This window comes from Saccopteryx leptura, chromosome 1 (assembly GCF_036850995.1).
Source record: "Saccopteryx leptura isolate mSacLep1 chromosome 1, mSacLep1_pri_phased_curated, whole genome shotgun sequence".
Classification (NCBI taxonomy): Eukaryota; Metazoa; Chordata; class Mammalia; order Chiroptera; family Emballonuridae; genus Saccopteryx; species Saccopteryx leptura.
The window spans coordinates 354,982,101-355,006,655 of record NC_089503.1 but is presented as its reverse complement, the minus strand read 5'-3'; the positions used below and the strand labels follow the sequence as shown (position 1 = coordinate 355,006,655).

The 24,555-nt window shown below is 36.9% G+C and overlaps 1 protein-coding gene and 1 non-coding gene across 2 annotated transcripts in view; both read right to left on the bottom strand.

The window, feature by feature from the left end:
- Nucleotides 1-24,555, bottom strand: part of LMBRD1 (LMBR1 domain containing 1) — a 125,353-nt gene that overhangs the window by 11,860 nt on the left and 88,938 nt on the right. The gene's annotated exons all lie outside the window — the stretch shown is intronic.
- On the bottom strand, nucleotides 20,112-20,247 carry LOC136389887 (small nucleolar RNA SNORA29). Its single transcript, XR_010748445.1, has one exon. It is a non-coding gene; the product is annotated as a small nucleolar RNA SNORA29 (small nucleolar RNA).

Here is a 24,555-nt window from a genome sequence, read left to right as displayed (position 1 = left end):
AAAATTTCTAATGACAAGGAAGCCATACCAAAAAAATATTTAAGAGCCCAGAAAGCACACCTGGAGTACATGAATTAACCCAAAAGCCCTCTGAATCCTGCAACTACCACCCTGCCTTCACCTCTTCTCACTTATCATCAAACCAGACAAACAAGAGGAAGTGTAATTAAACTATTATTTTTTCATGTAAGAGGAGCCTTTATAAATATACCTGATAATTTTTTTTTATTTATTCATTTCAGAGAGGTGAGACACAGAGAAAGAGAAGGGAGGATATACCTGATAATTTTAATATTACAAATTTTATTTTTTCCTTTTAGACTACTTGTATGTCATTGTTCGTGTATGTTGACCGCCATAGAGATAAGTTTAGTTATAATGATAAATATACCTTTTATTTTAAATATATTTTTGAAAACACCATTTAGTGTAATTTAAGCCATGATTATATCATGTTACATCTTCAGTAAAATCAACTTAAAATTAATTAAACTCTATATTTTAAAAAAGAATCTTTATATTACATATACATAAATAGAAAGGGCATTTCAGAAAACTCATGTACCATGGCAAATGAATTATAAAGCCAATATTTTGTTTGATTATTGACAAAGAGCAGGAGAGACTGGACCATTTAGAATGCCACTTCACTTCTCATGGTTATCCATGATTATGCTAACTTCGGTTGCTGACTAGGGCCTTGCTACTATAGAATCTTCATAATAGATATATAAATCTTAATTGTATACAGGCTAAATAACTTGGAATTTATTGTGACATGATTCCATATTATTTCTCAAATTGTTTTAAGAAAAGGAGTTACATGAGTGAGTGGAGATTAACAGTGAGAAGTGAGTGTAAGACTTGGTAAGTCAGGAGACAACCAAGTGAAAACATGAGCTGTCAGAATAGAAAGGAAGGTTAGATCTGAGAAGTGTTTGGAAGTAAGATCTGAGTTAATCATTGTTTTACTGTCAAGTAAATTTATAGCACGTGAAATATATACATATAAAAAGATTTTAGAAACTAACAGCATACATCCACATAAGGGAGGGAGAGAAAATAATTAAAATATGTAATAAAAATCAAAGTTGTATATGTATCTTAAAACTTAACAAATGGCATACAGTTCAATCAATATTTTGTTAAATCTCACTGGAGAAGCTGGGTAAAAAGAATTGGTGAACATCAAAAATCACAGAAGTTCTAAAGGAAATAGTTTTATTATATTGTATAAATACGAAACTGTATCAGGCCAATAAAGATAGCACTTGCCAGATTTTTTTGCACTAAAGAATGAGTTTTATACTTACTATTTTTTTTTTTGTATTTTTCTAAAGTGAGAAGTGGGGAGGCAGAGAGACTCCTGCATGTGCCTGACTGGGATCCACCCAGCATGCCCACCAGGGGGCAATGCTCTGCCCATCTGGGCATTGCTCCATTGCAACCAGAGCCATTCTAGCGCCTGAGGCAGAGGCCATAGAGCCATCCTCAGCGCCTGGGCCAACTTTGCTTCAATGGAGCCTTGGCTGCAGGAGGAGGAGGAGAGAGACAGAGAGAAAAGAGGAGTGCTGGAGAAGCAGATGAGCGCTTCTCCTGTGTGCCCTGGCTGAGAATTGTACCCGGGACTTCCACACAGCGGGCCGATGCTCTACCGCTGAGCCAAACGGCCAGGGCGTGTCACTATTTTTAAGAACTAATATAATTTGTGTTGAGCTCTGAATACATTTATTTTTAAGATGTTTCTAAGGTGTTAAGATATGTATTGCTACTTTAAGAAAGAATGCTCCTAATTACATTTGTATTATTAATTGTCCATATAAAACTTATAAAAGAGAAGCACAAAGGTAGGCATTAGCATATACCCTATAGAAACAATCACAATCTCTATCAGTGAACTCTAAATTAATAAGACTTATTATTTATTAGTCTGAATTGTCTTAGGATAGTAAAATATTAAATAATTGTTTTCTATTACTTTATTTTTTAAATAACAGTAGTTTAAGGGGTACAGTAGAAAATGTTAGAGTTAAAGACAGAAAATTGAGATTTAGTTCTTGAATCTGCTACTTATATACTGTGAGATTCTGAAATGAGTCATTTAACTTCTAAATATCTGTCTTTGTAAGTAAGTGACATTAAGGTACTATCTGTATATTGATAGACTGACATTCTGAGAATTCAATTTAGAAAAAAATCTGCATGTGCTTTAAACAAAGAAAAGATGAATGTTTAAAGAGTTAGCAACTTTAAGCAGGAATCTATAAGTGTAAGTGGCTGAGAAGTTTCACAAAATTGCTTAGGCTGGCTTTGCTGTGGACTGACTCCATCCTACCTAGAAGCTCTATGACTATAGGTTTGGTTTTCCATACATAATCTTTCTTTCTGGTGAGAATTCACTAACCCTGAGTCTCTAGTTTCTTTAATAGGGACATTTCTTATGGTTAGTTAATAAACTGCCATCTAGCTAATACATTAGTCTCTTCTCTGTTCAGTTATCTGAAGCCAAATACAAATGTTGAAGTATAGCAGCTTTCTGAGATAATAATTCTATGTTATCACTGTCACTTAAACATTCCTCTACCCATGATAAATAGAATTAAATAAAATGAGACAATCAATGAAAACTTTTTGTCTAGTAAAATATTACATATTTATTATACTTTATCACAAAAAAAGTACTTTAACCTGTTGAAAAAGCTTTCTGGTTCAAGGTGACAGAATGAAGACAGGCATTTGTTTCTTGTCCTCCCCAGGACCGCATACAGACTCACAGGCACACAGAACATTCTGACAGTTGAAGATGAAAGGAGGGTGGAGGGAACAGGTGTAAAAGGTGAAGGGATTAAGAAGTACAAATTGGTTGTTACAGAATAGTCACGGGGAAGGAAAGTACAGCATAGGAAATATAGTCAATAATAATCTAGTAACTACGTAGTGTCAGATGGGTGTGAGATTTATCACCCTGATCAGTAGTAAGTTATGTAATGTTTAATCACTGGGGTGTACACCTGAAACTAATAGAATAATGTATATCAATTTTTATTGAAAAATAATTTAAAAGTTTTTTAAATAAAGTAATAGGATAAAAATGGAGCTAGGAGCAACCTTTAAACACCAAAGAGAATGGGAGAAAGGCTATCAGGTGATGAAAGATTTCAATAATAATCTGGAAGAGGGAAAGACACATTTAAAAGGTTTCCCATAATACAGCTGGTTTCCGCCTAAACAGGTAGTGGTGCAATAGATAGTGTTGACCTGCGATGCTGAGGACTCAGGTTTGAAACCTCAAGGTCACTGGCTCAAGCGGGCTCATCCAGCTTGAGCACAGGGTCAATAGATCAAGCATGGGATTATAAACATGACCCCACTGTCGCTGGCTTGAGCAAGGGGTCACTGGCTCAGTTGGAGCCCCCAGGTCAAGGCGCATATAAAAAGCAATCAATGAACAACTAAGAGTGCTGCAACTACAAGTTGGTGCTTCTCATCTCTCTTTCCTGACGGTCTTTCACATAAACACACACACAAAACAAACAAACAAACAAACAAACAAAGACAGCTGGTTTCCCTCCATTTATTTTAAAACATACTTTAAGCAATTAAAAAAAAAAAAAACCTATTCAGGCCTTGGCTGGTTGGCTCAGCAGTAGAGCATCAGCCCAATGTGTAGAATTCCCAGGTTCGATTCCCGGCCAGGACACACAGGAGAAGCACCCATCTGCTTCTCCATCCTTTCCCTCCCCTCTCTTGTCTCTCTTCCCTTCCCGCAGCCAAGGCTCCATTGGAGCAAAGTTGGCCCGGGCACTGAGAACAGCTCCGTGGCCTCTGCCTCAGGCACCAGAATGGCTCCAGCTGCAGTGGAGCAATGCCCCAGATGGGCAGAGCATCGCCTGCCCCCTGGTAGGCATGCTGGGTGAATCCTAGTTGGGCGCATGCAGGAGTCTGTCTGACTGCTTTCCCGCTTCAAAGATCAGAAAAAACAAAACAAAAAAACCCTATTCATACAGTTCCCAATGATGAGACTTCCTAGTTTCTAATACCAAAATACAAATTAACATAAATATGAATAAATAATCAAATATATACAGAAAACCATCAGCATGAGAGGGAAAGAACAAGATAAAACAGAATTCTTTCAAGATAAACAGAATGGTAATTTTACTTAAAGAAAACCATTAAGAAAAAATGTTTAGCGAGGCTCCATTGGAGCAAAGATGGCCCAGGCACTGGGGATGGCTCCTTGGCCTCTGCCCCAGACGCTGGAGTGGCTCTGGTCGCAATGAAGTGATGCCCCGGAGGGGCAGAGCATCGCCCCCTGGTGGGCATGCCAGGTGGATCCCGGTGGGGCGCATGCGGGAGTCTGACTGTCTCTCCCGTTTCCAGCTTCAGAAAAATACAAAAATAAATAAATAAATAAATAAATAAATAAATAAATAAATAAATAAATGAATGAAAAATGTTTAGTGTCTTCAGATACAGATATTGAAGAATATATTGAATCCATAAAATAAGGATGCTCGGATAAAAGATCAGAATAATGTACTTGAGGAAAGTAAGAATGTTATATAATATAAAAAGAATTCAAGCTATAGTTTGAAGATACAACTTATTTAACACATACCCAAGACTCAAGAACAAAATGGTAGGCAGAAAATATGAAATATGAGAGGAGACAGATGATCAATTGAAGATACCTAGCAACTAATGAACACTTCCCCAAAGGGAAAATGGAGAAAAGAGAAACTAAGTTAGCTTTAAAAGCAGAAACACACTGGCATTAGATTTCTCACCAGTTAAAAATTTAAAGAAAGATGAAACAATGCCTTTAAAGTTCTAAAAGAAATGATTTCTTAGGTAGAATTCTAAGCATAATCAAACTACCCAACAATTATACAAAAAAAAAAAAAATACTTTTCAGATATACAGGATTTTTCAGATATATATTTCAGGCAAGCATTTCTTTTTAACTCTAGCAAAACTAGGAATTTGGTAGAAGAAATCAAGAAAAAGATGTAGCTTACAATGCATCAGAAGCCCAATAAATAAATAAAGCAGAATTAGAAAGCAATTGATCCAAGTAAGTCAGTAGGTACTTAAAAGGAAGTAAATATATGATATATAATGGTTTCATCCAACAGATAAAGTGAGCAAGAAGCTACAAACTGTTAGGTATATTAATATCTTGTTATTTTAATAACATTTTTCATAAAGAGAAAAAAGAAACAAATGAAAAAATTCCGGTTCAATTCTACAGTGTTGTTTGAGGAAGAGAAAAAGATCTATCTTTTCTTACCTCAAGGAGCTTACATTCCTATAAAGAGTAGGATAGAGAGGTAAGCTCTATAACTATAAATTAAGATACAAAGTAAGGTAATATCATAAGAGTATAAAAAAGAAACTGAAAATATATTTGGAGATTCAAAAACAGGATCAGATTTGAAATAAATCTTGTAAGATGGTCAGGATTCTGATTGGTAAAAATGGGAGAAATGGTATAGAAATTGGCTGTGACATTTTGAGAGCAAATACTTGAAAAGCAAAGATAGAAAAGATAGCCACGTTCAGAAAATGTAATGAAAAAAAGGTAGGAACTTGTAGGATGGGTTACAGAGTGGTAAGCCTTCAATCCTAGACTGACTCAACCAGACGGGGAGAGAGGAGCACTTCCGGTTTCTACTGGAGGAATGGCATTGTCGAAGTACGTTAGACAGTGGTTTCCCGAGCATCCAGACCAGAACCATCAGGACGTTCGGAAGTCCCAGCTCAGATCAAAACTTTTGAAATCTATGTTTAAAAAGCTTTCCAAATGATTCCAATGCATTCGACAGTTTAATAACCACTGCTTCAGAACAATTAATGTGAGTGTGGATTAGAGTGGAGCACTAGTCAAAAGGTACAGCAATTCATGTGAGATGCAATTCAGATGAGATGTGAGGATCACTGTGGCAACGGACTCTGCATCCCTTAGACACTGATTAGGTATGAAAAAGAGTGAATGAAGATAACTGTGCTTTGAAGAATACTAATAGTAAAAGAAATAGTGAAGTCGGTAAGTATACACCAAAGTCATCATCTAATAGTTTGTACTGTCTTCCCCAAGAACTACGCATTTTAAACATTTTTATATAATACATTACCAGAATAAGGCAAAGCTCTGTATAGTCTACTTTCACAACTCTGGTTTCATTTAGGGTTACCTATAGATAGCTAACAAGCTAACATGTTTATTTTGCTTTTGTCCTTGACCATGAGGTACTGCCCAAACCCTACATACCACACATTACCACCACACATATGGAAATCTAATGAGAAAATGTGCAATGGCCAATGGTGAGTGACTGAGAAGTTATGAGGTTATCTTATTAGCTCTCAGTTTATGAAGGAATACCAAGAACAGAACAAACAGCTCAAAGTAAAACAAAAAGGGTAGCCTAGATAGCTACAAATAGATTTTAAAGACAATTATTCTAGATATTATCATATCTGCCTTTCTTCCTTAAATATTAGCCTCTCAGTAAGAATTTCTTTTCTACACTACTTAAAATTTCAACAATCCCTTCTCTGGGCAACATTTTTCTCCTTCTACTGAGTCAACTCCATGGGGGAAGTGATTTGTTCACTGTTGCATCACTAGGACCTAGTATACTGCCTGATACATTAACGTTTGTTAAATGAGACAGCATAGAAATTAAAAGATAAGTAAAATCAAATGATCATATGGCTTCCTGGAAATTAAGACATTTATAAGGTTATCTTAGAATTTCAAGACTAATAGAATTTCAAGACTACGATACTTATTACTAAAAAAGATATGTCAGTATCTTTAACCCTTTGAGTAGTACGAATGTTCTTGTATGTCCCTCCCTCCTTGTGCCTCCTGACCATGCAGAGTACGATCGATTTATTTTAAAAATGTGTAAGGCAACATTAAAAAAAGGCAAATGTATGTTCTTCTTGTTTCCGTAAGCTTGTTATCAAACAAACATAATTTTAAGTTAATAAAACTGTAACTGGAACTAATTTCATTTTTTGAAAAAACAACAACAAACTCACTCCCAGAGATCAGGAGCATGAAAAAACCCCACTACTCAAAGGGTTAAAAGTGGTTAGTTGAAATAGCCATTACTTAATGTTGTATTCCTCAAGTAAATAGAATAACTTCCTAAATAAGACTATCAAAATTATCACAATTATAACAGACTTGATTTCTTCTCATCTTATACACTAAAGCTAACTGTTCTTAATTTCCCCATCCCTACCCCCAAAATTGCAGACTATAAAACAAAAAGACCACAGGGTACTTTTTAAAAAATTGATCTACCATTGACTTGAGAGAGAGAGAGAAAGAGAGAGAGGAAGTAGAGAAAGAGAGAGAGAAGCATCAACTCATAACTTCACTTAGTTGTTCCATTTAGTTGTGTACTTACTTGTTGCTTCTCCTACATGCCCTGGCTGGGGGTCAAATCCATGACCTCTGGTATACCAGGCTGATGCATTACCTGCTGAGCCACCTGGCCTTGGCCCATACGGTACTTTTTAAAGGCCACTGCCCCATGTTCTTGAGTTTGAGAGAAAGGATGATGTGTCCTGAACTGGCTCTTCTTATTATAAAATTACAGAAAGCTAAAATTATTAACTTCAACTTTATATGGAATAGGAGGTATTAAAGTGATAGTTCATATTTAAACCTATCTTTTAAACAAACAGAGTCCTGTACCATTTTCATTTCAAATTATATTTATAGACCATCCACTTGCACACACAGCACCATAGGAGACATGAACGAATACTGTCATTAGAAAGCTTTAGTCTTTTCAACCTCAGCCCTTCAGGCTTAGTTTCTAATGAAATCCCTTAATCAGCTTCATTTCAGCCTCTTAAAATTGGCTTTCATTAAAATGAACATTTTATTCATAACTGTAAAGATCAAACATCAAGTGTCAACTACCATAGTAACTTCTTAAATAACGTTGGTTTTAAACAGAACTAAGTCTCTCCTACAAAACACATTTTTCAATTCTTTTTCTTAGAGGCCAGATATGGGTGGGAAAGTAAAACATTAATCTGAATCCATTGTTAGTGATAGTGTAAGGGCTTCAGTGGTATTGCTTATTTACTTAAGACTTCTAATAAACTTTCTTGGAACCTCAGAAGTTCAGGTAGAAACATTCCATATTCTAGGAAAAAGATGGTATCAAGAATTTAAGAATTAAATTTTTTCAAAGTTTCAGTAAGTACCTCCCACTCCTACTTTTCAACAAACTGAAAGGGAAAAGTCCTCTCTAAAATCAGTTGTCTACTTGGCAGTTGCATTCCACTATCTTGTCTCTCATTGTTTTCATCCTTAAAAAGGCTTGTTTTCTCTTTAGTAAAAATAATAGCTTTCTATAAAATAAAAGCTATTAACAAACAAAAGAAATACTTAGATATCTTTACTCTATATATGTCCCTGAGGTACAGCCAGATTTTTTGACTGTCTACACACAAAAACATAATGAAAAGATAATAAACACACTCTTCCACATCCCATCATACGGTACATACACTTTATGTCAAAACATATAAAGCTATATATCCTTACATACATTGTATGTAGTATTATTTCAAGTATCCTCATTGATGGATAAATAACCAGTTGTTTCTTTTTGTTTACTATTTCTAATCTAACCATGTGAGATTTGGAAACTAGTTTGATATTAGAAGAGCAAGAAAATGTGATTATGATTTCAAGATTTCCATCTAAGTAAGTTTAAGGCACAGAAAAGGAATAAAACAACTCTTTCCATTCCATGACATGAGGATAAATGGAAGAGGAAAGTTCAATCTTGGTTTTGACAGGACATACATTTCCATTCAGATAAACTAGCAGGCAGTCAGAAAATAAGACAGAAATTTTGGATTCTGATTTCTTTATTAGATCACCCTCCCTCAGTCAGCAACATGATTAGGTTTCCTATTGTCAACTGTAAATTCTGCAAAACAATACTAGAAATCCTCACTGATCTAGCAAAGCTAAGCTTATTAGAGTAACTACAGTGAAGGAGTACAAGAAAGGGAAAGACAGGAAATATGTATGAGGTTTATGAGGTCGGAGTGGGCTGGACCACTTTTATCAAGGTCTTGCAAGGTGGGGAACTGGTTCGAAATGTGCTAAATTTATGATACAAGTTTTGGATTAAAGGACACAATGAATGAGATGTCTTGAAACAAGTCAAGTCTCATTGAGCAAGTAATCTTGATAGTAAACTATTTTAGTTATTTCACAATCAGGAGTAAGTTATTTTTCTGGAGCAAGTAGATAAATGATTTTTGTTTGTTCCTGGACAGAGAAATATGTTTATGCCCAGAATTGTTGAACATCAGCAACATTATGTTAGTGTCAGTTCCCCACATTTTACAAGTTTAAAACACTTTTAAAATTTATTAATCAGTACTTGGGAATGACTTAACATTTCAGATAGCCAATAAACTGTTAAAATATGCTACTCTGGAATGGACAATATGCTGGAGGTAACAGAGTAAATCTGCAAAATAACCTGAACGAAGAAATCTAGATTGCTGATACTATCCTAAGAAACTACTTTGATCAGAAAACCTACCTGTTTCAGCTCAGAGTTTCAAAGCCAAATCTTCACATAAAATGTAAAAACTCATCTACCATTAAAAAAATACATAAAAAATTTTCTAGAAAAATTTTAAATTGTTTAAGAAAGTTGGATTACATCACCAAATATAGAATACCATCTTCACATTGAAATTGGTGGGTTATTTAAATATATTTTTAAGATTCTTCGGTAAGTTTTAAAGAACTATGTGCCTTTAGAGAAAAGGTTTAATTTTTGAAGAATTTTTAATGTTCTGTGTGAATTTAAACTGTTCTTCTGTATAAAGCCTCAAAAGGGATATTGTAAACCTAATCAAAGAATAACTCATTTTACATGATTGAATATATCCATAATTAAACCAAGATTTATTTGATGCTAGAAACTTATACCAGAAGTGACAGGAAAATATGAGATGAATTATTTTGTAGCAGATTCAAAATTAAAAATAAACATGAAAGATTAACTCACTTTCATAAAAATTTACAGCTTTTCATCTAAATTGCTAAGAGAATTACCAAATAGCATTATATGCACTAATTTTTATGTTCAAAATACACTGTCATTTTGTAGGGCAAAATATATCACGTTAAACCACTGAGGATGTAAATTTAAATGTATAGAATTTAATAAAAATAACATGTAAGTGTAAAATTTTAAAGGTATATAAATAACATAATTATACAAGTAATACAATGTATACTACTAAAATGGTAATTAGAAATAGTTATCTTTAGTAGTTTCATATCTTGGTCTATACTTGGTACTGTCAAGTAGCCATTAGTAGTGTATAGTGGCTTTTTTCCCCTTTAATATTTTCTCAGTATGTATAATATTTTCTGAACCATGCATTATATGACTTAACCTCTTAACATTTCTTCTACATAACTGGAGTACAGTTATTAAATTCAGAAAGTTTAAGATTTAATAATACCTTTAAAAAATTTACTCGACAGTCCATTTGCCAACCCTATCACTTATCTCAGCATACTCTCTACAGAGCTTTGGTCTTCCAGTACAAGAGCCAATCCAGGACCAAATATCCCGTTTGGGTGTCACATCTCTTTAATATCTGTAACAGTTCCTCAGCCTTTCTGTCTTCTATGAAACTGACATTTTTGAGCATACTGACCAGTAACGTTATAATTTGTTTTTCAACCATCAATTTGGGTTTGTCTGATATGTCTCCACGACTTATGTTCTCCATTCTTCTCACAAAGTCCCATGCTGAGGCACTCGCACTGCCCCTCAACGATGTTAACTGCCCGCCTGGTGCAGACTGCCCCATTTCTCTGATATATATAGAACAATAACTATTATTTTTCTTCTTACAACTAAGAACAATCTGTGAAGAGTCCTTGTTGCGGTTTCAACCTGTAGTTCCCTAAACTAAGTTTAATTTCAATTATAGTATCTTCATTTCTAAATATTCTGGTTCCTCATAAAAATGAGACTAAGAGACATGGACAAGTGTGTGTTGGTTACCAGGGGTGGGGGGAGGGAGGACAGGGGGAGAGTTAGGGGGAGGGGGAGGGGCACAGAGAATTAGATAGAGGATGGCGAGGGACAATCTGACTTTGGGCGAGGGGTATGCAACATAATTTAATGACAAGGTAACCTAGACATGTTTTCTTTGAATATATGTACCCTGATTTATTAATGTCATCCCATTACCATTAATAAAAATTCATTTAAAAAAAAAATAAATAAATAAATATTCTGGTTCCTTTAAAAATCTGCTAGAATTTCATTCATTCATTCATTCATTCTTTAGTAGTTTGCTCTGCCCTGCTAATATTCTGATCGGTCACATTCCTTTCTATCATGACTGTTTTATACTCCATGTTGATAATTCCCATATCAGATCTTTGCAAATCTCCTTCTGCTATCTGCCATTTTTTCTAGTTCTCTTTCATGCTTCTTGGTTTCCTTGAATATTTGACTCTGATATCTTTGTTTGTGCTCTTTTGTGGAAACTCCTTGAAGCCTAGAATTAGGTAGTATATTTCTAAAGCGAGAATTTACGCTTACCAGTGCCATGTGCCTACAGCACTGCCAGTCTGAGATTCCAGTGAAACAAACGTACTCTGGTGATGTGTATTTGAAAGGCTGATCTGCAAAGAGCTAGTTTGTAGTTACAATTTCTTGAGGATGTGATTCTTCACTTTCCATTCTTGATGCAAAGGCCAACTTTGCTATCAGTTTTTTGAAAGTAATGTAACTCTTCTTCTGCTACATTCTCACATGATAAGTACAGTACTCAGCTAAGAGGATACATCTACTATGGCATGCCATCTCTCAGCAGGCTCCAGATCTATGATGTCCAATACGATAGCCACTAACAACATGTTCCTTTTAAGTACTTGACATGTGGCCACTGAGACTAAAGAAAATAAATTTTTGATTTTATTTAATTTTAATTAACTTAAAATAAAACTTAAGCAGTGTAAAGTATTTTCATTAAACACAACTTTACTGCTTTGGTAGAACTGTATTTCACTTTAACCAATAAATAGTATTTAAAAGGATATATCTAGTAAATTTTTGTTAGTTACATGTTGAAATAACATTTTGAATATACTGTTAACTATAATGCTATTTAACAAAATTAAGACATGTTTCTCTTTTATCATGACTACTAAAAATTTTAAATCACATATGTGACTTATATTATTACATTTCCATTGAACAGTACTGCTCTGGACTATATTTTCTGTTCTTTTTGCCTCAAAAGGCTGTGAAAACTGGATCTGAAATAACTGAATTTAGTAAATGCCCTCAGAACAAAGCAGCGCTAACACTACTTTGCTCTGAAGTCCTTTCTTTCACTCAGGCCAATGAAGAATCATAATCAAGGGGAGGGCTTTTTAAAATACAAGTTGTGGCTTTTTAAAATACAGGTTGGAGTTTCTAATTATATCCTAGAGTGGGGACTAATGATTTACATTTCTAACAAGTTCCCAGATGCTACTGATCCAATGATGCTAAGAACAAATGACTTAGATTTTGTCTTAATATCGTTTCAGCACTTTGATACTTTTAAGAGTTAAGGTAGTATATTTCTGTAGCTGGTATTTTATTCAGCTTTCCGTGGGGGGTTGGTGGTGTTTTTGCCATAAAGATCATTTAAATTCTGTTATTCAAGTCCCCATTCCCTCTTTTTTTAAAGAGATTTTTATTGATTGATTTTAGAAAGAGGAGAGAAAGAGAGTGTGAAGCCAGTATCCATGGCCAGCATCACAGCCGACTGGCCCATGCAGGTTCGCATTGGATTCGGACAGACGGTAATGAAACAATGGAGCCACAAACTGGTGGGCCATTAGCTTTAATCCTAGCTTGCACCCGGTGGGCAAGAAATACACACAGTGGGCTCAAAAACCCACTCATTCAGCACTCACAAAGCTACTGACTTATCCGAGTTTTCTAGAATCAAAGGTTTCTAGCTCACTAGCCTTATTCTCCTTTGTTCCCCATCTCCTTCTCTCTGCACAAACTGGCTTCTCCTTCAGCACTCCGCCATCTTGGCTTCCTCTCTTCTACTCCACGTGGCCTTACTCCGCTCTCCAACCTGCTCTCTGCTCTAATGCTAATCTCAGGAACTAAGAGAGCAAGCTTCCAGTCTGCCCCACTTTATAGTACAGAAATCAAAACCTTTAATCCAATATACAAAATAGGGAAGTCTCTAATAGAAAGTCACTTATCTGGGGCATGATGGGATTGCACCATCCCACATCAAAAAGGGTGGGAAAGGCTTAGTCCTAAAACCAAGCCCCAGGCTACAAGGATCCTGCCTGCCCACAGCCCGCCCCAAACACACATTAATATCACCTGGGCGATGGGCTTCCATGAGGGCAGCACCATTTTTTTTTTTTTTTTTTTTTTGCATTTTTCTGAAGCTGGAAACAGGGAGATACAGTCAGACAGACTCCCGCATGCGCCCGACCGGGATCCACCCGGCACGCCCACCAGGGCGACGCTCTGCCCACCAGGGGGCGATGCTCTGCCCATCCTGGGTGTCACCATGTTGCGACCAGAGCCACTCTAGCGCCTGAGGCAGAGGCCACAGAGCCATCCCCAGCGCCCGGGCCATATTTGCTCCAATGGAGCCTTGGCTGCGGGAGGGGAAGAGAGAGACAGAGAGGAAGGCGCGGCGGAGGGGTGGAGAAGCAAATGGGCGCTTCTCCTGTGTGCCCTGGCCGGGAATCGAACCCGGGTCCTCCGCACGCTAGGCCGACGCTCTACCGCTGAGCCAACCTGCCAGGGCTGGCAGCGCCATTTTTAACAAAGTGAGCATAATATATTTTATCTGCCCAACAGATAGCAACTCATAGTAGTTGCTTCTCAGATGTGCCTTGACCAGAGCAAACATGAGGTTTCGAACTGGGGACTTCAGCATTCCAGGTCAACGCTTTATCCACTGCGTCACCACAGGTCAGGCCGCACTCCCTCCGGAACCTGTTACAATTAGGTTTCTGCCATCAATCCTCCATCAGAACTGTTCTTGTCACTCAATTCACCACACCAAGAGCCAATTCTTAGTCCTGCACTTACTTGACTTATTCTGACAATGCTGAATTTGACCAGAGCCCAGTGATCCTAGACAACGTAATTAAATACATGCTGTTGGGCGGATAAAATGTATTATGCTCACTTTGTTAAAGATAACATGAGGAGGCCATCGCCCAGGTGATATTGATGTGTGTTGGGGTGGGCTAAGGGCCGGTGGAATCCTTGTAGCCTGGGGCTTGGTTTTGGGATTAAGCCTTTCCTACCCTTTTTGATGTGGGGCGGTACAATCCAATCATGCCTCAGAGAAGTGACTGTATTAGAGACTTCCCTATTTTGTATATTGGATTAAGGGTTTGGATTTCTACACTATAAAATAGGGTCGGAGCGGGAGCTTGCGGCTCTTGGTTCCTGAGGTTAGCATGAGAGAGCAGAGAAAGTAGAGCCAGCAGCGGAAGGAGGCCACGTGGAGTAGGCCAGGAGAAGCAGCCAAGATGGCGGAGTACTGAGTGAGATGCCAGTTTGTGTAGAGTTTGTAACAGGGATAGGGAAGGAGATGGGGAACTGAGGAGAATAAGGTTGGTGAGCTAGAAACCTTTGATTCTAGGAAACTCGGATAAGTCAGTGGCTTTGTGAGCACTGAGTGTGACTGGGTTTTGGAGCCCAGTGTGTATTTTTACTTGCCCGCCGGGTGCAAGGTAGGATTAAAGGTTATGGCCCACCAGTTTTTGGTCCATGGTTTCTTTATCGTCTGCCCGAATCCAATGGGAACCTGCATGGGCTGGGCTGCTGTGATAGTGGCCCCGGCCCTGCCTCCTGGCTTTACACATGCCCTTAATCTTTGTGAGCTTACTGCAAAGAACTCCCCTTCCAACAAGACATGGATAAGATGCCCCTGCTTTTAACCTACAATAAGGCTAGGTACAGGCCTTCTAAAGTCTCATTCTTTGCTTCATGAAAGATTAACTGAATTATCTGTCCACACTGATTGTAAGGCCAGTAGCCACGGCCACCATCACATGTAGGTTTGCATTTGATTCAGACAGATGGTAATGAAACAATGGAGCCAAGAACTGGTGGGTCATTAGCTTCAATCCTAGCTTGTACCCGATGGGCAAGAAATACATACAGTGGGAAAACACTTCCCTTTCCATTCAGGGCTCCCAAAGCCACTGACTTATCTGAGTTTCCTAGAATCAAAGATTTCTACCTCACCAGCCTTATTCACCTCTGTTCCCCATCTCCTTCTCTCTGCACAAACTAGCTTCTCCTTCAGCACTCCATCATCTTGGCTGCTTCTCCTCTCCTCCATGTGGCCTTTCTCTGCTCTCCTCCAGCATGGGCTCCTCTGCCCCATTTTATAGTACAGAAATCAAAACCTTTAATCCAATATACAAATGAGGAAGTCTCTGATACAAAGTCACTTATCTGAAGCATAATGGGGGATTCCTCATGAGAGTGCACCACCCCACATCATGCAATCAGTCAAGGGTGTGGGGAAAAGCTTAGTTTTGAAAAGATCTTAGTATTAAAAGGGTGGGAAAGGCTTAGTCTTACAACTAAGCCTTAGGCTATAAGGACCCTGCCTGCTTACAGCCTGTCCCCCACACCCAATGCAAACTATAAGTGAGCAAATATATACATCATATTTACAAACTTATCTGACCAACACTGATCAATTAAAACAAAAGACTTGATTGACTCGAGTAAACTTTTTTAAAATTTCTCATTTCCCAGGTACCTGAGGCAGCATACAGCCCTTCCTGAAGAATGCCTCTTGGCTGACCTCAGGAGAAAATCATTCCCTGACTGGCTGACCAGCCAGTGGTGGTGCAGTGAATAGAACAATGACCTGGGACAGAGGACTCAGGTTCGATCCCTGAGGTCACTGGCTTGACCGTGGGGTTGCTACACTCCCATGGTCGCTGGCTTGAGCAAGGGGTCATTGGCTCAGCTAAAGGCCCCTACCCTGTCCTGCCCCATCAAGGCACATATGAGAAGTAATCAATGAATACCTAAAGTGGCAAAACTACAAGTTGATGCTTCTCATCTCTCTCCCTGTCTCTGTCTTGTATTAAAAAAAAAAAAAAAAAAAAAAGGAGAGAGAGAAAGAAAGAGAGAAGAGAAAAGAAAAGATATTCCCTAATTATCTCGCTCCCTAACTGTTGTTTCTAGTCTTAATCCTCTCTAAGAAAGCAAATCCTTTTCTGTCTGATCTCTGAAACACTTGATCTCATGGTCAGAGTTCCTACTGCAATAGTCCCCCCTCTTCTATTGTAATAATCTCTTTGAAAAACTATCTCCATTTTTTATCTGACAATCCCTAGCTCTTGAAATAGTTGATCATTCTTCCCTTGGCTTCCAGGAAACTACACTAATCTATTTTTCCTCCCGTCTCACTGGTTGTTCCTTTTTAGTTCTCCTTTGCTGGTGGTTGTTCTTTTTAACCCCTTAACACCAAGCACAGAGTTCATCCTTGTACCTTTTCCTTTAAATGTATTCTCTTGGTGATTTCTCATGCAGTCTCACAGCCTTACTTCCTATATACCCCTGGCCAATCCAGCATCAAATTCTCCAGAACTCCACATTCAACCCAACTGCCAACTTAAGACTTTCATCTGGATATTTAATGAATGAGCCAACCAAAAATATTCAAAACTGAACTCTATGTTCTCCCTTCAATGCATGAATTAGGCAAATAGATATGTAAAATTAAGAAATCATTTTGCAAAAAGGATTGAGGACTTAGTCATATGGCAAGCTCCTAAATGCATTTTAATATGATCTCATAACAAATTAGATTTATATGCAATATTCAATAATCTCTATATGTTTTTAGTTTATGTGCTATTTTAATATATGGAATTTTTAAAGGCTATTTAGAAAGCATGGTAAAAATCATGGACAAAAACCACATTAAGATAAGGAATGTTCATCCTTGTTAAATGTATATTTATTTTTTAATTAAAAATTTTTTTTATTTTTTAGAGAGAAAAGGAACAGAGCAGGAGAGACAGGAATATTTGTTCCTGTATGTGCCCTGACCGGAACTCGAACTGGCAACCTCTGTGCTTCCAGATGATGCTTTAACCAACCGAACTATCCAGCCAGGGCTCCATCAGTGTTAAATCTTTTCACTTAATTCACTACTACAGCCCATACTACCCTACTGTAAGGCCAGGAGCCGCCATCGTAGCCATTCACATGCAGGTTCCCATTTGATTCAGACAGTCAGTAATGAAACAATGGAGCCAAGAACTGTGGGTCATTAGCTTTAATCCTAGCTTGTACCCAGTGGGCAAGTAAAAACACACACTGGGAAAACACTTCCCTTTCCATTCAGGGCTCCCAAAGAGCCACTGACTTATCCGAGTTTCCTAGAATCAAAGGTTTCTAACCTCACCAGTCTTATTCACCTCTGTTCCCCATCTCCTTCTCTCTGCACAAACTGGCTTCTCCTTCAACACTACGCCATCTTGGCTGCTTCTGCTGGCCTCCTCCACGTGGCCTTTCTCTGCTCTCCTCTCTAATACTAATCTCAGGAACCAAGAAAGAGCAAGCTCCTGATCTGCCCCACTTTATAGTGTAGATTCAAAACCTTTAATCCAATATACAAACAAGGAAGTCTCTGATACAAAGTCACTTATCTGAGGCATAATGGGATTCCCCATGAGAATACACCACCTCACATCAAAAAGGGTGGGAAAGGCTTAGTCTTAAAACTAAGCCTCAAGCCACAACGGTCCCTGCCTGCTTACAGCCTGTCCCCCACACCCAATGCAAACGATAAGCAAGCAAACATATACATCATATTTTCAAACTTATTTGACCAACACTGAGTGATGGGCTTCTATGTGGGCAGCACAGAGTGAGCATAATATATTTTATCTGCCCCATACCTACTAAATATTCATTTTCAAGGGTTTAAAATATGCTAGTGGCTAAATCTTTTTCTAAAGTCATGACACTCTTGATCTCTGGACACAACACTCTCTTGGATACTGTAATGCTATAGTATTCTGGTTTATCTCATTTTCTAGACTCATTATGTTTCTCCAATAACCTAGGTTTAGCTCTAAGACCTCTAGTTTGCCTTTATATTATTGGTGACTTTAATTCCCTCATGGCTTCAAGGGATTATCTCCATTACATTAAAAAAGCAGTAGTAGCATTTTATTTAAAAAAAGAAACTTAACTTTTGTGATGGCATAGATGGATGTAAAACCAGTAGCCATGGTCACCATCACAGCCGCCTGGCCCATGCAGGTTCACATTGGATTCGGACAGATAGTAATAAAAGAAGAGAGCCACGAACTGGTGGGCCATCATCTTTAATCCTAGCTTGCACCTGGCGGGCAAGTAAAAACACACACTGGGCTCCAAAACCCACTCATTCAGCGCTCACAAAGCTACTGACTTACCTGAGTTTCCTAGAATCAAAGGTTTCTAGCTCACCAGACTTATTCACCTCTGTTCCCCATCTCCTTCCTTCTCCCTGCACAAACTGGCTTTTCCCTCAGCACTCCACCATCTTGGCTGCTTCTCCTGGCCTCCTCCATGTGGCCTTTCTCTATTCTCCTCTCTAATGCTAATCTTAGGAAGCGAGCGAGCAAGCTCCTGGTCTGCCCCACTTTATAGTGCAGAAATCAAAACCTTTAATCCAATATACAAAATAGGGAAGTCTCTGATACAAAGTCCACCCCACATCAAAAAGGGTGGGAAAGGCATAGTCCTAAAACCAAGTCCCAGGCTACAAGGATCCTGCCTGCCCACAGCCCGCCCCCAACACACATTAATATTATATAATCATGCCCATTCCAAGCATATCATCACCTGGGAGACGGGCTTCCATGTGGGCAGCACTATCTTTAACAAAGTGAGCATAATATATAAGGTCTACTGGAAAGTTTTGTCTGTTTCTATCACAACAAGTTTCGATACGTAAGCACATGTTTATTTGGCGTATGTGTGCCTCTCTATTTTTATCACTTAATGTATACATACTGAGGTAGCAAATTAACTAAAACAAAGTTGATTCACGTTAGTCTTATGTGTGAAGCGATAGTGTACCCATGGCTACTGATAAAGTTCATTTACGCCACTGTATTTTTACGAATTTCAACAAGGAAGAAATGCTACAGAAGCATGTAGAAATTTATTGAAAGTGTTTGGTGAAGGTACAGTTTCTGATAGGACATGCAGAAGATGGTTCGAAAAATTCAAAACAGGTGATTTCAACCTTTCTGATAAGCCACGTTCTGGGTGACCATCTTTGATTGATGACGATGTTGTTAAGACTATGTTGGAGCAAGATCCTTTTCTGACAACATTGAGGTCGCAGAAAGGCTTAATTCAGCTCAGCAAACCATTTCGGACCATATTCGGAAGATAGGATTGGTGTGGAAATATTCAAGATGGGTGCACATGAATTAAGTCAGAAGAATTTATATTTTGTTTTATTCCAAAAGCGGACAGAACTTTCTGGTAGACCTTATATTTTATCTGCCCCACAATGGACCTGGAGATTACTATGCTAAGTGAAATAAACCAAGCAGAGAAAAACAAATATCATATGATCTCACTTATATGTGGAATCTAATGAACAAAGTGAACTGATGAATGGAACAGAGGCAGAGGTAGGGTCACAGGGACCAGAGGGACAGCTGTCAGAAGGAAGGGGGATGAGGAGATGGAATCAGAGAAGGTGAAAGTATTAGTGAAACTATATATACAGATAACAAGACAGCAAGTCCCAGAGGGAAAGGGGGGATGGAGGGGGTGGGAGGGGAAACAAAGATGGGGACATGTTGTTGGGGGTTGAGGGTATTATATTGAGTGAAACACCTGAATGCACGTTAACACAATAAATTAAAAAATTTAATAAAAAAATTTAAATGACATGATGCAAACAAAATACAAAACACTAAAATGTTAAATGAAGAAAAAGAAACACTTGGAATCCAGACTCTTGCGTTAAACCCCTAAATCTCACACAATCTGTGGAATTTTCCGTCCAGGCCATTTCGTAAAGGAGTAGGACACAAATCCTCCTTCTTCAGATTATGGCAACTGAATCAATCCCATAAGCATAGCCACTAAAATATATTATTAGGAGAAAATGTGGTAGTCGAATAGGAAATATCTCTGCAACTTTTAAATCATCTGTTGGGACCTTAGTTTCCACATCTAAAAAAAATAGGATTAACTATTTAGCTTTTGTTATTTTAGTTTTTGTTATTTTCACTTTCTAATTTATATTTTTAAAACTTCACACATATTATGTGTCTCTTTATGGCTTTTATTTCCATTTTTATAATTCATATTCAAAAAAGAGAGGAGAAAAAGTTTCTCTAAATGTTTTCAAAAGGACAGGTTCTAAAAGTTCTGTGAAAATGGGTCAATATGTTTGTTGGCAAAAATTGAACAACTTGGCAAACAAGTTTTATTTATAAAGAATGTATTTTGAATCATCCATGGGCATGTTTATTCCATAATTTAGTGTTCAACCATTTTCTAAAGTAAGGTAACGATGCACACTTTATTAATTTTCCCTAACATTATATTTAGTGATTAAAATAGTTCTCACTTTCTCCTTTTACTTCCCAATATGATTATAACCCTGTTTCGCTTTTTAATTTTCAGTCTGCTCAGATTTTTGTAACTTGTCTACTTTAGTTTAACACATCAGTTTTTATTTAAGCACAATCTGCTAACTTGAGTCATCTTAACCATTTGTCCTGGTAAAATTACATCCTAAAGCTAAAATATAAAGCTAAAGACCATCTGATTATTGTTAAGGGTATCTATACATATTGTGTTAAATACATTTGATCAGAATAACCCTCCAAAATTAAGTTTGATATATGCAGATCATTTCATTTCCAGGTACTTTAATGTCCAAATAAAAAAACATTAGTTTCTTATGAGGGTGATAACTTCTTAAATTATATAAATGCCTAATCATTTTGTTGTATACCTAAAACTAATAAAAACTGTGTATCAACTGTAATTAAAAAAAAAAAGTTTAAATTTAAAAAACAAAAGGACGACACAAGATAACTTGAAGAAAGGGTAAGATAATTGACTGAACAGTAGAAGTAAGACTTTGGGTTCATAGATTTTTAAAAGTGATCATTCAGAAGAAACACATTTTCTTGCTGTGTCCCTCACCGTAGTCCTCAAGTATTCAATGCTCCTGCCACAACTTATTGTTATGATTACTTGTCAAATACATTTATGCCTTTATAATGAAGGTTCCTTTTCTGCTTGGAATAGCCTTCATTTTTTTTCTTTTTTGGTTTATTTAGATTTCACTTATGCTTTTGGGCTCAGCTAAAATGTTCCCCACAGAATAAATCATTCCTTTTTATTTCCTACAGTATTTTGTTTTTATTTCAATATAGCTGCTATTTATTTTTCCTTTTCTTATGATTATTTTCGTACCAATCTTTTGTACCAATCAAAGGTAGGGACAACACACACACACACACACACACAACTTCCTCTGAAACTCTTTCCAAAAATCTACTCCAGTACTCACAATGGCTATTATGCTTGTCCTTTTAAGAAACAATGATCTTTCATTTTCCTATATTGACTCAAAATAATTATGTTTGTTACTTTTAATAACTATTTAAATACTATTTTCTTTGCATTAATACATAAGTTATGTATTAATGCTAATTAGGTTAAGTAACAAAGAATATGAAACTAGGGATATAAAAGTCCTTTTGCTGCAAAGGCAAATAAAATTTAAAATAATTTCTAATTTGCTCAATTGACTTTTTTTTTGTATTTTTTCTAAAGTGAGAAGCAGGAAGGCAGAGAGACACACTCCCGTATGTGCCCAACAGAGATCCACCCAGCAAGCCCACTAGAGGGCAATGCTCTGCCCATCTGGGGCTTTGTTGCAACCGGAGCTGTTCTAGCACCTGAGGCGGAGGCCATGGAGCCACCCTCAGTGCCTGGGCCAACTTTGCTCCAGTGGAGCCTTGGCTCCGGGAGGGGAAAAGAGAGACAGAGAGAAAAGAGAGGGGGAAGGGTGGAGAAGCAGATGGGCACCTCTCCTGTGTGCCTTGACCTAGAATTGAACCCAGGACATCCACACGCTGGGCTGACGCTCTACCACTGAGCAAACCGGCCGGGGCTCAGTTTTCTCACTTTTAACATATAAACTATGCATCACTTGTCAAAATTAAGTAATTATATTTTATATTTTTAAAAATATAAAATTACTATAAATTAAGTAATTTTGTCATTTTAAGAGACTTTGTAAATATAATGTAACAGACATTCTTTATAAATTTGCTAAATCATTCTATTCTTTAAAATATTATTTTAGATCCTGGCCAGTTAATACAAAGAACCTAAACTATTTTTTGATGAATAACTCTCTTTTAAGTGATAAATATTATAAACAATTTAAGCTAGGGTTTCAGTGACATTTTCTAAATGTTTTAATAAATGCTAGACCACTCCAAATATAAACACTATATTATAAGGCCTACCGGAAAGTTCTGTCCGTTTCTATCACAAGTTTCAACATGTAAGCACATGTTTATTTGGCGCATGTGTGCCTCTATTTTTATCACTTAATGTATACATACTGAGGTAGCAAATTAACTAAAACAAAGTTGATTCACATTAGTCTTATGTGTGAAGCGATAGTGTACCCATGGCTACTGCTAAAGGTCATTTACACCACTGTAATTTTTACGAATTCCAACAAGGAAGAAATGCTACAGAAGCATGTCTGTCACATCCACCATAGTCCCCAGACTTAGCACCCTCCGACTATCACTTGCTTTTGTCCTTACAAAATTTTTTGAAGGGCAAAAAAATTCAAAAATAAAGAAGATATCAAACAAGCACTGGTTCAATTTTTTTGCATCAAAAGATAAAACATTTTTCAAAAATGGGATATACAAATTGCCCTCACGCTGGCAAGAAATCATTAATAATAATGGCAATTATATTATTTAATAGTTTATTGACGGTAAAAAAATTTGTATTTTGTTTATTCCAAAAACGGACAGAACTTTTCAGTATACCTTATATTTTAAAAGTCCCTAATATGTACTTAAAATTGATAAAAGATCAATATATGTAGTTTTAGAAATCATGCTTTAATATTTTTAAGAAATAATTTAAAATATAACACTGTAAATTATAATTTGTTTCTAAATCTAAAATTCTCCAAAATTCTGTTATTTGCAACAAAGATGCCATCAAGTGTCTGAGATACTTATGATAGATAGTATCATCTACCCTAATCAAATGTTCCCACCAAAATGTCACAAGCACCTGTGCTGATTTTTCTCTCTGCATACTGAGATTTCATAGTTTGTGTTTAAATAAATATTGCCACACCAGTCCATCATAATTCATTCTACCTCGTCTGTCAAATTTCATGCCTTAATTTGCTTCTTCATTTTCCTTCATCATTATTTTTATTGTATTCTCTTAAAAAATCTACCCTGCCACATTGGATAAAGGCATCAGTCTGGGACACTGAGGACCCAGGTTCAAAACCTGGAGGTTGCTGGCTTGAGCAAGGGGTCACCAGCTTGAGCGTGGAATAATAGACATGACCGATGGTAGCTGGCTTGAGCAAAGGGTCACTGGGTTGGCTGGAGCCTCCTGGTCAAAGCACGTATGAGAAAGCAATGAGCAACTAAGGTGTCTCAACTATCAGTTGACGGTTCTCACCTCTTTCCCTTCCTGTCTGTCTGTCTCTCTCTCACACACAAAAAAAACAAGAAAAGTAAAACAAAGTAAAATAAAATAAAATAAATCTACCCTGCCACTCTAAATTCAATGATCATATTTCTCTCATTCTCTTCTAAGTATGCACAGGTTAAATTAAATTTGGAGATTAGATAGAGAACATAAACTGGCTGAGAAACATAAATCACGTCCACAAACCTAAAGGGTATGATTTTATAACGCTAAGAAACATTTCAAAGGATAATTCAACTGAAATGTTTAAAACAAATATTTAACAGTTCAAAGGGAGTCATTTTAAGCACTATAAATTAGATTAATCTGAAAAAGAAAAATACTGAATGTGGTTCATAAAAAAGTCATGGTCAAGTATATCTCTTGACTAAATCTTATTGATCTATATACCATACTGTAATATATAAATTCACTCAGTTCAGCAATATAAAAGGCATTTTAAAGGCCCCCTTTACATAAGTGCAACATACTTCTGAAATCTTGACTTGTTCTTATGGCTTTTGTGGGGTTTTTTGCTAAGGTTTCAATATTACTACAAGAATTTAAGAAACAGTATTTCATATCTTCAGGATCACTGACTCTTATTTTAAAAAATCACAAATCAACTCAACAGTAATTTTTCATTCTATTTGCACTTAGCTATCAACCCTATTTGTTATGTGTGTATGCACATTGTAAAGTAAAAAATCTGGGACTAAAGTCATTAAAA